The 13,097-nt window shown below is 40.6% G+C and overlaps 1 long non-coding RNA gene across 1 annotated transcript in view; it reads right to left on the bottom strand.

Moving 5' to 3' along the window:
• Positions 1–13,097, bottom strand: part of LOC114012529 (uncharacterized) — a 141,332-nt gene that overhangs the window by 76,275 nt on the left and 51,960 nt on the right. The window contains exons 4-5 of the long non-coding RNA XR_008749170.1: positions 7,023–7,126; positions 4,299–4,368 (exon numbers count right to left, since the gene is read on the bottom strand). This is a non-coding gene — a long non-coding RNA (uncharacterized LOC114012529). The remainder of the gene's footprint in view (positions 1–4,298; positions 4,369–7,022; positions 7,127–13,097) is intronic.

The raw sequence follows: 13,097 nt of genomic DNA, 5'->3' as shown, positions 1-13,097 counted from the left end.
TACATTTTAGGCAGCCGTGCTGATTAGTTCTCAGATGACTGCTCACAAATTCTAAGGAAGCTCAAAATAAGCCCCATAAAAGAACTGCAACTTAAACACGGACTCACTTCTGGTGAAAGCTAGTTCTGCTCCAAAAGCTGCAAGCCTTACTCTACATTCACAATGTTCCTAATCCTTGTCATATCGTTATTATGAGACAGAAATAACAATACCCAAAGTCCTACCCAAAGTCTGAATCCTGATCTTATTTGGCAGCATAAACCGAACTGTGAAAAATTTCAGGAGAGTCAAATATAAAAAAATGCCCCAATCTACAAAGACAGCAAAGAAGTTTTGTGGAATTAGACCTTAAATCTTGGTTTCAAAACAGACTAGCACTTAGGAGCCTACATCACAACTTTCAACAAGATGTCAGATATAGTTAATGCAACATTTAATATTGATGCAGTTACACTGGCACTCTTAGAAGTATCACCTATTTCAATCTAGAAAGGAAACAGCAGTACAGGGAAGCAACAACATCAGATGTCTTTATGTCTATAAATGTGGTTGTACTGGGATGTTTTTCAATAATAACACATACCAGTAACCTAAATGGTTGTACTGGTGCCAGATCTTCTATAGGAGACCAAAAGGGCCAAAAGTCTCAGAAGTCTTAGATGTCTATATCACACCAGTTTCACTAGAATTTTGGCAGGTAATGCATTTCCAGGCCTACATGTAAGCACCAGATCACATCTGAGAAAGAGACAAGGTCTTAAGTTACTTGAGCATTTTGAAAATATTATTTTTAAGACTGATGAAATGTGTAAGAATTGGCAACTTAAAAAGATAAAGCAATCCTCCTCAAAGGAACAGAATCAGACAAAGCCATTCTGAAGATACAGTAACAAAAAGAAACAGAAATCTGTAATAATGCTAATTATATTGGCAAATCTTCTCTCTCCATAACCTATACTTGTGGAAAATAGTAAGAACAGCTACAGCAATATATATAATGATGTCTGAGCTTTTTTATCTCAGACAAAATGATGCTGTTATCTTCATGTACACAAGAACAAACTGAGTCCTGGAGAACATAAATTCAATAATATCTAGATTTTTAATTCCCTGATTTAGGTCCCACCAGAAGCTTAGAAACTTTCAGTGGAAGCAGAAAGAGGAATTTCCTTGTTTTATCTGATCCATGGGAAAACCTCAAGTGCATTGTTATAGTCTATGAGATTGATGGTGCCTGGTGCTAGAAGGAAAAATGTGGCCTTGGCCTGCAGAAAACCCATTTGACTGATCTCTCTCTAAGCTTGTTCACCATGCATTCACATCAGTGCTAGCTCCAGCTCAGGAGAGCAGCTCAAATGCATGGCCATGGGTTTGTGTGACAAGCCTGCTCAGCCCTGGTTTGAGCAGCTTTAGGAGACAGGGAACCCTTGCTTCATGCCATTGCAGAACAAGTCTAGAAGTCATAAAACCGATCGTCTGGATACACTGCCAGAAACGTGGTTGTGTGCCTATGCTAGAGGGCACCCAGTTGTCCAGTACTAATCTTTTCTGGCACCAAAGACTCAGTCATCTGTCCCAGGCCAAACAGAGTACTATGGGAATATCTCATGCTGACAGTTCTGGAGATTCACACAAGATTTGAGAATATGCCGTCAACATTTCCCTCTCCTTACCTGAGCTGCTCTCTTGTCCCAGTAAGAATGGCTCCTATTGCTCATTTTAGGCTGGGCGAAGCAGTCTCAGTGAGGACTCTGGAGTATTTGATCCTCCAAGACTTACAGGATAACATGAGATCTGAAGCTCATGCCAGATACCAGCTCAGTGAGTCTTTCCTGATCTGTGCCCAGTTGTCCTGGTTTCAGTATCACACACAGTTTATTTTCTTCTCAGTGGCTTGTGCAAGGCTGTGTTTTAGATTTGTAGTATGAGAATAATGTTGATAACATACTGATGTTTTCATTTGTTGCTAAGTAATGTTTATACTAAGTCAAGGATTTTTCAGTCTTGCAGGCCCTGCCAGCAAGAAGGTTGGAGTGGCACAAGAAATTGGGACACAGCCAGGACGGCTGACCCGAACTGGCCAAAGAGATATTCCATACCATATGATGTCATGCTCAGTACATAAACTGTGAGGAGTCGGTCGAAGCCTGCCAATTGCTGCTTGAGTACTGGCTGGGCACTGGTCGGAAGGTGGTGAGCAATTGTAATGAGCATCACTTGAGGGTTTTTTGATTTTTTTTCCTTTTGGCTTTTATTCCTTTCTCCCTCTCTCTCATTAAAATATAATAATTATAATAACAATTGTAATTATGAAATTGTTCTTATCTCAACCCAGAAGTTTTAAGTTTTTGCTGAATCTCCTCCCCATCCCTCAGGAACAGAGGGAGCTGAGTGAGCAAGCAGCTGTGTGGGACTTAGTTGCCAGCTGGGGTTAAACTACAACACCCATCTAAGCCCAGACTTGCATTCTGGATGGTACCAAAAGTAAAAAGCAACAATCTTTTCTGAGAACAGAGCTCACAGCTCTGGTATAAAGGTATGGAGGAAGCTCAGCCATGAAGACTGGTAGGGTCTTCTCGTATGGTAAGAAAACTGTACATAAGGAAGGTGATCTGAATGATGGTTGCAGCTCTCCTAGCATTCCTCCTGCCATGAAGCCCTTCAGCCCCATTAAAAGTCTGTGTCTGTTGCCAATGACTATCCACCATTATCAAAAAGACTTTAAGTAATTCATGAAAAAATATCAGGAAGGTAGTAGAATCTCAGCTAATTACTGATCATTATAATGTCTGCATTATATTTTTTAATAACAGAGGAAGAACACTGAAATAATTATGAAAAAATGTTATGGATAGCTTAAGATCTGATATCCTTGAACAGCTGCTTGTATACGTTTCCTCATTTTATTCTACATTTATTTATCCTTTGAATTAATTAAGCACTTAAACACTATTGTTTGCCTATTTACCAATACAGACTTCTGCCATGAATAAATACAAAGTGAAAACTAACAAACTGCTTATCAGCAAGGTACATTTGTTCTGCGTTTTCAAGAACATCTGTAGAGGTCTGAAGGGTGGAAATTAGATCCTTGGAAAACAGTTTGCCATAGCTGATTCTTCAAAAAAGAAAAAAAAACAACCTCACATGAATTTAAGAAGGCTAGGAGACTTACAATTTTTGCTGTAAGCCTCAAAGATTTAGTTTTAAGACAATTCAGCTAAGGGCTGTGTATTCATAACAATTCTGAGTAATCAGGTTCTGATTGTCTGAAATCAGCGATTATGAAAAATTAGACCCTAAAATTTATCCATGTAATTAATGCAATGCCTGATATTTCTCTTTAGACCCAGTCCACCGTTCACATTTCTAGGCACAGTAGACATCTGATTTTACTTCCCCTTATATTCGGGTTTTTAGGTACTGGGCCAACCTGTGGCCTCAGCTGTGCTAATGTAAACCAAGCAACTCTATTCACTTGAATGAGTTTCCATTAGCAAAGGCATAAGCAAGACTTGGCTCTCATACCTGATGTGCCTTAACACTGTAATAATATCATGCTGTGATCTCAGAAACAGAAATACTCAAGTGTTCATAACACTGTGCTAAATATGTGTCTCAGTCTATTCCTGCTCAGGCTTTTACTGAAGCACCATTTAAGAAACATTTGGCAAAAAAAGAGCTAGATACTTTGACCTCAGTTTCTAAATTTACCATTTGACCATATATTTTTCTTTAAATGTGCTGTGACTCAGACGTGCATTCACTTGCAATCTGTGTACACAGTGAATAGCTACACACATTTTGTATGACCAGCCCTATTTGCTTTCTGTGTAAAACAGGAGAGGTCACTGTATCTGAAACAAACCTGAACTTGAAGCTAGAGTAATAAGTAACTTGAATGCAAACAAACCAAGCAATCTTGCCCTGAAGTCAGCATTAACCAGTTGATTTTCCTCACTGAACTGCAAATGAGCTAAGTGGGAAAAGCAAAGCATCTGCTTTTGGGAAAGCAAAGTGGAGCATTTAGTCTATACATTCAAACCTGCACAGGACCTACCCTACCTTACCAGGTGATCCCAGTTCTCCCTCCCCAGTGCTGGCATGCTCCAGCAATCTCCAAGGCCCCTCTCCTGGCTCTTGGGAAGGAGGGGAGAAGTCTGCTACACGGAGAAAGAGTTTATAGCTTACCAGCTATAAACCAGAACTTACTTAGAACTTACAGCTTACCAGAACAAACTCAGACTTACTGGGCTTCTGTGAACTGGGCTAAAACAATGAAACACCAGAGCTCAAACCTGATGGTTTATTTCCTTCAGTCCGAGGTTCTGCTGGCTATAAACGTGATCTGGAACAGCACGTGTGAGACTGCAAAGCAAAAAAGAAATGAGAACAGAATGCAATTGTACGTGAGATCAGTTCCATGCTGACGTGATAATACGTTCAAAATTCTCATTTCTGTAGAAAGCTGACCACAGGCACTTCATCAATCAGTATTTCGATTTGTAATGTGTTCCGTATGGTTCTCTGTCATTACTTAATGGGGAACATCCCCTCTGAAAACATCTGACTCGGAGCTCTGCATTGAGAGAGCTGCTCATGTTTCAACCACGTTTCCCAGAAACTGAACACTCAGCAACATATTCATTTTAGTGACAGCCACCACTAATGAGAAACAGCCATGTGTTCATTGAATCTTTTACAACCCAAAGAATTTTATATTAACAAGAACAAAAAAAAAAAATATCTCAGATTCATTTACATGACAACTGAATCTCTAGATTCTCAGTTTTAACATTCTAAAGCTCATACTGTATTCATGTTTGTACTTCTTTCTTACATCTTGCAGTTTCTCTCACTATTTTTCATCTCTAGTTAGGGCAGTTGTTCTGACATGTGTTCTGCATATCAGAAACAGGAAGATGGGGCATGAATTGAAGGGTTTATCAGAAGCTGAGAGCTAGTGAAAAAAAAAAATCAGTAAGTCCATCAGAAGTAAAAGGCTTACACAACAGTGATTATGTTAGATCAGAAAGGCCTAAAGAAAGCAATTACAGAAGCTGAGGCATCTTATTGAAGAGTTATTTTCCTGCATCACTTTTGTTTGCTCAGAACATGAGGAGATTACTAATCTCAAACCTTCTTGGTTTTTGGTTTGTTTTTTTTCTTTTTTTTGTTTTTTGTTGGGTTTTTCTTTTTTTTTTTTTGTACCATTTGCTTTGTTTTGGAATAAAGAGGAACAGCTACCTGAGAGTTTGGAATGTCAATATATGAAACAAACAAACAAAACTTACCAGACCCACAAGGCATACAAGTTGTGGAAAAATTAAAATTTTAGACTGCATGAAAGCAACCACTGTTCTAGGATACTGGAGGTAGCAAGTGTTTTACCTTTTTTTAGAAGAGTCTACTGGTTATTCAAGGCATTACTTTGAAATGGTCTTTAAAAGCAAAATAATAACTGGATGTTCAGTATGCCACAGAGTCTAATCAGCAGGATTTCTGCAGAGAAAACCTGTGTCTCACTAATCTGCTAAGAATTATTTAAATTAACAACAACATACTGACAAAGGATAATTCATTTTCATAAAAAACCTGGCAGAGACAAAGCAGGATATCAGGCAAGACAGAGCTATGGCAAGAACAAGAGTAGCAACTGTCCCTGCTCATGGGCTGGGTGGTTTATTCCCTTACTCCCAGGGACTTCAGTAGGAGTCATTGCAGGAGTAAATGATGTAATTGAAGGAAGAGTTTTACAACTGTTTAAATTCACATTATGATCTTCATCAAGGCAAAATATAAAGATTTTTTAATTTATGTTTTTTAAAGAGTAATGTAATAAGCAGTGTTTGCCACCTAATTTAGTTAAGGTCAGAGCTGAAAAGTGAACTCATATACTAAGTTGAAAGCATGATTAATTAGCACTTCTCATTTTTTGAAATGCATTTCACAAGAGTGTATTATGTTTCATCACACTAAGAAAGTTTACATTTTTTCCTAAATTCACTGCTTTTAAGACTATGGTCTCTCCAGACCCTCAGTTTAACTTGAATGGCTCATACTTTTCATCTTCACTGTAGAAACTAATGATGATTTGCCTATTGGTAAAAGAAATTAAATCCTAAACTCACAAGTGACACAAATGTCCCCTAACTTTGGTTAAATTACTTATCAGAAGAGACTCTACCCATTGGGACAGTAATCACTGAAATAAAAAAACTCTTGGAAAATACATGAAGTGAGAAGCTGAGGCTCCAAAAAAGCATGTCTAAGGCAAGGGCTATGATAAGTAGAATCAGAAAGGTTTGAGCACTTTAAAATACAAGAAAGAACAAAGTAAGAAATTAAAAGTCCTACTAACTGAAACAAAGCATTTGAGATAGAACATAAGGAAAATATTGTGGCTATAAATGAAAAGTAGCTAATTCAGAGAAAGGGATTAAACAAAGTTCAAAGAATTTTGAACAGAATTTGCAGGCTTACATAAAGGACAGTTACCGAGCTTCAAGGCATGACAGGTATCATTTTACAGAAGAAAAAGAGCTAAAAAAAAGGGGGGGGGGGGGGTGTTGATAGATTTCTGAAAGCAAAGCTAAGGAAATAAGATTGTGAATGATGCAATCCATAAGCAAAACACACAGCAGCCTGAGCCCGAGCTCTAAGCACCAAAGTCAGGTGTCAGCCCAGGCAGCACTGGCAAGGAGACTAAAGTAACAGGGCACATGTTAGGTATTAGGCTAATCCAGGTAACTAGTTTGCAGGTGTAAAAAATACAGTTGAAATTATGTTTTCTCAAAGCAATAAACTGACTGGAAGCACACTTGAAAGTTGGTTTTACTGTGTGCCTCACTATATTGCTTATCACTCAGATTATTCCCTTGACATTTCAGTTAACTTCATTCAGAAAGTGCATATGTGTGCTTTGTTGAATTTAGTCTTTTTTGTTTCATCTCATCCTTAGCTGTCACAGAATGGCTTTTCCACCTGGTAAAGAGCTTATAGGCTTTATGCATTCCTTGTACCTGTGGGTTGTTTCAGTGTGCTGCCCTAAGATGACATCAGAGGTGAACTTCAACAACTACATGTCTCCAGGAGTCCTTCCTTCTAAGCACTCACATGTTCATCTCTGAAAAAAAAAAAAATATGCCAGATCTGATGCTGGCTAAATTTTGAACTAAAACTTCCCGAGATGTTCCATTTCTCCCAATATGTTAAAGCTGTCGGGGATGCATCTACCACATTTCAGTTGTTTGGAACTCAAAAAATGTTGCAGTGGCAGCAAAAGGGCCACTGCTACCAGTGTCCTCATACCTGACCTGGTGCAAATGTGAAAATTATCCCAATCCTCCTGTGGTGGCAGGGAGCAAAGTAGAAGTGTTGGACCATGCATATACATATCAACTGTCTAAGAGAAATGAATCAATCTTTACCATACAAAAAAGTCATAAAAGTGGTATGAACCATGAATTATTTTAGTTACATTAATAATTGTCTGGCTAGCTTGCTCAGGTGTAATCCAGCTCCCATTTCTTTTCAGAGAATTAAAAAGGCTACATATATGTATATATGTACTTCTAAATAACAACAGCAGTAAATGGTAATCCCTTGGTACCAGGAAATGTGCAAAACCTGTTGTTTTGTTACTTTTCTTCGGATTGATGTTAAATGTAATAATACTGCCATCCTTATAGGCAGTGAACCGATTGAGAGGGCCAAACTCTGGCTAGTTGCTAACGGGCACAATTCTAGAAAACTAAAGTTTGGATACTCTACCTGTCCAAAACTGCCTTCCTGATGTTAGCAGAAGGTACAGTCCAGGACTTTGTTTCTTTGCAAGGAAAGCTGAAAACCTGGGTGTTGGTGCAAGTGGGCATGCTGACCCAACTGATATGAGTGGCAACAGAATCAGATTTGAATTTGGAAAAACAGATTTCAGTTGTTGGTTTTTTTGAAGGGATTTAAGGATTCCTAATACAGGTAGAGAAGTGCTCAGTAGCACTGCTTTTTCAGTTTTACACTGAACTGAATAGGAGCTCGCCATGCTCCTTCTGGACTTAACTGTGTCCCAGAGAGAAACTGGGACCTCACTGACAGACTGAGGATAAATGGGTAGAAAGAAAGCTTTACAATACCATGAATAAGCAGTTACCCCTGTTTGGGTACTACCTGTCTGGTAGTTTACATCTTGCGCTCAGCCTGCTGATGGCAGGAGATGTGGTGGTGTCCCTACCACATTCCATTTGCCAAGTACCTGCAGGTCAACCAGCCCTGGGCTCCCACTATGACCATGGGCTTCCCACTGCTGATAGCTAACCATTTATAACAAGCGCTAGCACTGTGTTTTCCTTGTTAATAACTACTTATTAGTATTATTGGCGTTACTACTATGATAGCAGTAGGCTAAATCCCAAGTTCCCAGCTCACTTTTATTCAGAATTATTCTCAGTAGGTAAAACCTTACTTTGGCATGATTATTTGGTGAGCATTACTCTTCTGTTTATTTACCATGTACCACCAGTAACAAACTTACCTAGCTATTTTGCAAGAACAGATGAGCTGCCGCTCTCTTCCTCCATTCTGAGGGTAGGGAAAGTAATTTCTAATCTTATTATTGTTTTGGTTTGGGTTTATTAAAAGTCAGAGAGAGGGTGAGTCATGTTTCTGTTTGCAATTCAGCAGCTGCCTCCTACTGTCCCCCTGAATCATCAGTTCGGATGAAGCATTACTGCCACGGTCTTCATCGTTTGTAGAAAGGGTGTAGTTAACCAACCCTTGGTTTCACAGCCTTATAAAACATTCTTGCACAATTGGACTAGATGACTTTTGTTTGGAAGGGATGCCGTGAAGTCTGAGAATGGGACTGTGAGAGGAATTTGCAGTGTCAAATGAAATTTAAACACAATTATTCTTTTCACTTCTTTTGGCACTGATTTAAGAACTTGCTTTGATATGAGTTAGTACAGGAAAGAAGAACGGTCATTTTAAAGGCAGCTTTCTGCAGACATAGCTGAACATTTTAAATAATTGCCATCTCTGATGTGTCCACCTTTTGAGTTTTCTTAACTCATTTAATGTAGAATTTGCTCTTTTTCTGGAAGACCAGTATATACCTGCTATGCAGAAGATTGGTAGTGACACAAAAAGTAGAGGTACAAACTATGAAAATTTGAAAACTTTGAAATGGAAATTGAAAACTTTAAAAATTATTTGCTACAAAAATTCAGGTATGCCCTTGTGTCAGTCTTATTTTCCACAGTATCACCAATGAGGAATCCCTGTAAATGGTTGCTAATGACACAGATGAACCAAAACATCTGAAGTGCAGATTCAGGTCCTATGTGCAAGACTAAAGAATGTTGTTTTGATCCCCTTTTCATTAATAGTATTGAGAACAACCTCCTAAACACTTTTGGGTCCTATCATAAACTAAACTTTTTGGATGCAGTTTTGAGTGCATAAAGTTGTTTAGGGACTTACTAAAGGCATCCTAATTTTCAATACATTAAATGTTCACTCTGGGGAACTGAGACTTACACCCCATTATTAAGCTTGACCTTTAGCATGCCCTGATGTTCAGCATCCTTAAGTAACATTGAGAGGGAATTTATGCCATACTGCTTGTCATGTGTGACTAACGTAGCAATGTGGTCAATTTGCAGCTCTTGTTATGTGCCTTCTGCATAAGAAGGGCTCTACAACAACAATTATTAATGACAAAAATAATAATCACCACCCTAATTTATGTTATTAGTTACATGGAATTACAGGACATCATTCAACATCACATCTGCCCATAAAAATTATGTGTCCCCCAAATACAAATTACATTTAATGCTTAAGAAAGGTTGCTAAGTAACAATAAAAAAATGCCATATTTATTAGGATTAGCACACCTAAAAAGAATACAAAAAGCTTCATAAATCTTATTACATAGATTCATTTAGGTTGGAACAGACTTTTAAGTTCAAGTCCAACCGTTATAAACTATGTCCCTAAGCACCTCATCTATGAATTTTTAAACACTTCCAGAGATGGTGATTCCACCACTTCCCTGGGCAGCCTGTTCAATGCTTGACAACAGCTTTGGTGAAGAAAGTTTTCCTAATATCCAACCTAAACCTCCCCTGGTGCAACTTGAGGCCATTTCCTCCTGTCCTGTTGCTTGTTACATGGCAGAAGAGACCGACAGCTGCCTTGCTACAGCCTGCTTTCAGGGAGCTGTGGAGAGCAGTTAGGTCTCCCCTGAGCCCCCTTTCCTCCAGGCTAAACAGCCCCAGTTCCCTCAGCTGCTCCTCACAGGACTTGTTCTCCAGCCCCGTCCCCAGCCCCTGCCCGGCTCTGGACACGCTCCAGCCCCTCAGCGTCCCCCCTGCAGTGAGGGGTCCAAACCCAGCCCAGGGTGCGAGGTGCGGCCTCACCAGGGCCGAGCACGGGGACGGTCACTGCCCTGGCCCTGCTGGCCACGCTGTTTCTGATACAAGCCAGGAGCTGTTGGCCTTCTTGGCTACCACACACCCCAGGCCCTTCCCCACCGGCAGCTCCCAGCCCCCTACCCCAGCCTGCAGCTGCGTGGGGCTGGTGTGACCCAGGGGCAGGACCCGGCACTGAGCCGCGCTGAGCCTCATACGACCGGCCTGGGCCCATCGGCCCGGCCTGCCCAGACCCTCTGCAGAGCCTCCTGCCCTCAGGCAGATCAACGCTCCCCACTGCTTGGTGTCACCTGCACACTGACCGAGGGTGCGCTCGATCCCCTCGTCCAGATCACCGATACAGACATTAACAGGGCTGGCCCCAGTGCTGAGCCGGGGGGAGCACCACTTGTGCCCGGCCGCCAGCTGGATGTGACCCCATTCACCGCCGCGCTTTGGGCTCGGCCCAGCCAGCCTTTTACCCAGCGCAGAGTGTAACTGTCCCAGCCGTGAGCAGCCAGTGTCTCCAGGAGAAGCTGTGGGAGATGGTGTCAGAGGCTTTACTGAAGTCTGGGCAGACACCATCCACAGCCTTTCCCTCAGCCACGAAGTGGATCACCTCGTTGTGGAAGGAGATGTGGTTTGCCACGCAGGACCTGCCTTTCATAACCCCATGCTGGCTGGGCCTGATCACCTTGTCCTGTACACGCTGGGTGATGGCACTCAGGATGATCCTCTCCATCAACTTGCCCAGCACCAAGGTCAGACCAAGCCTGTAGTTCCCCAGATCCTCCTTCCTGCCCTTTTTGTATACAGGTGTCACGTTGGCTAACCTCCAGTCTTTTGGCACTTCCCCAGTTTGCCAGGGTTGTTGATAAATGATGGAGAGCAGCTTGGCAGACTCTTCCACCAGCTGCCTCCATACCCTCAGGTGGATCCCCTCTGGCCCCACAGACCTGTGTGTAAGTGGAGCAGCAGGTCACTGACCGTTTCCTCCTGGACTATGGGGGCTTCATTCTGCTCCTCATCCCTGCCTTCCAGCTCAGGGGGCTGGTTTTACTATTAGAGACTGAGGCAAAGAACACATTAAGCACCTCAGCCTTTTCTTCATCTTTTGTGACAAAGTCCCCTGCCACATCCAATAAAGGATGCAGAATATCCTTGGCCCTCCTTTTGTTTCTGATGTATTTTAAAAACAATTTTTATCTTGTATGGCAGTGGCCAGCCTGAATTCTAGCTGGGCTTTCGCCTTTCTAATCTTTACCCTACTTAACCTCACAATTTCCTTGTAGTCCTCCTGAGGTGCCTGCCCCATCTTCTAAGGTGGTAAACTCTACTGCTTATGTGATAAGCAAACATCCATTTTATAAAAATATGTAATTTGATATTAACATCTTTTTTATTGTGTCAAAGCAGATGTCACTATCAAAGAGCAATTATTGAATATATTCCTCAAAATAGGAAAAAAAAAAAAGAAAATCTTAAATTGATAAAATGCAGATAAATGTCTTCTTGGTTATCACTGTTCTACTGATTAGATACTAATTCCAGAGTACATAAAAATTTATGCTTGCTGTAATTTAATTATGTTATATAAATATATCAGAGTTATATAAGTATAGTAATAGCTATTTCTCATTTAATGCTATCCTTCCATAGGCACTAAAAGCAGAAAAAATATCAGATCTCTTTTTGTGCATATAGAGGTCAGCATAAGATAACCAAGTTGTGATGAAAAGCATTATTGTACTTGATCAACATAACCTCTTTATATATATTTGGCCAGCACAGTACTTCTGATGTCTTTTAGTTGTTCTGTTCCCTGTTTTTAAAAAACATAGGTATTTAAAAAAAAGTTACATTAGGGGCTCTAGTTAGACTGGTGTCACCTAATAAGCTTTATTAGATTTCAAAACTCTGCTTTTTCATATCTCTTTAATCATTCCCTGAGTACGACATACATATGAATTATTCATTACGGACAAATAAAGTAATTAATTTCCTGAGATGTTGCATATTTATTCAGGTCTTGAAATCCCTTCCTTTAATAATTGTAAGTATATTTCACTGAATTTGAGTTAGGAACGTTAGCACACATAAATTGGCATTTTCCACAGCAGCAGCCTGTGGATGGTGCTTAGCTGAAGGCACAGCTGTTTGAACAGCTCTTTGTGTGGGTTACCAGGGAATGCCCACAGAAAGCCTGTTTGTGTGCTTTGCTGGGGGAGCTTGCGGGGAGGGCTGCTTTAAATGCACTGAAATGTATTTTCTACTCATGTTGTACAATCTCCTTCCAAGTTTTGAATCTCCTGGCGCATTTTTATGCTCCCTGTTGACCTCATCATCATCATATAAAACATGACTTGAAGAAAGAAAACAGGTGGAGGCTCAATTTTAGTGCTTCCCATTCTGCCCTCACTGCTTCTTTCCACCCAGCTACCCTCCTTCTCCTCGTCCCTCCCCCACTTCAGTTACCCAACAAAAAGCAACAAGTGAAAAACTAACCAAGGAAATGTTTCACAAAAAAAATTCCATGGCACCCTCTCCCCAACACACACACACACACACAAAAGGCAGCCTTACTAATAACCACAACCGTCCAGCAAACCCAAAAAAGCCTACATAATGAACGTACGAAAGTGTGAACTGCTAAACTGCGCTATTCAGTTAGTTCTTGCCAGAACAGTT

This window comes from Falco peregrinus, chromosome 11 (genome assembly GCF_023634155.1).
Source record: "Falco peregrinus isolate bFalPer1 chromosome 11, bFalPer1.pri, whole genome shotgun sequence".
NCBI classification, from domain to species: Eukaryota; Metazoa; Chordata; class Aves; order Falconiformes; family Falconidae; genus Falco; species Falco peregrinus.
This window is presented reverse-complemented; position numbering and strand designations above follow the sequence as displayed.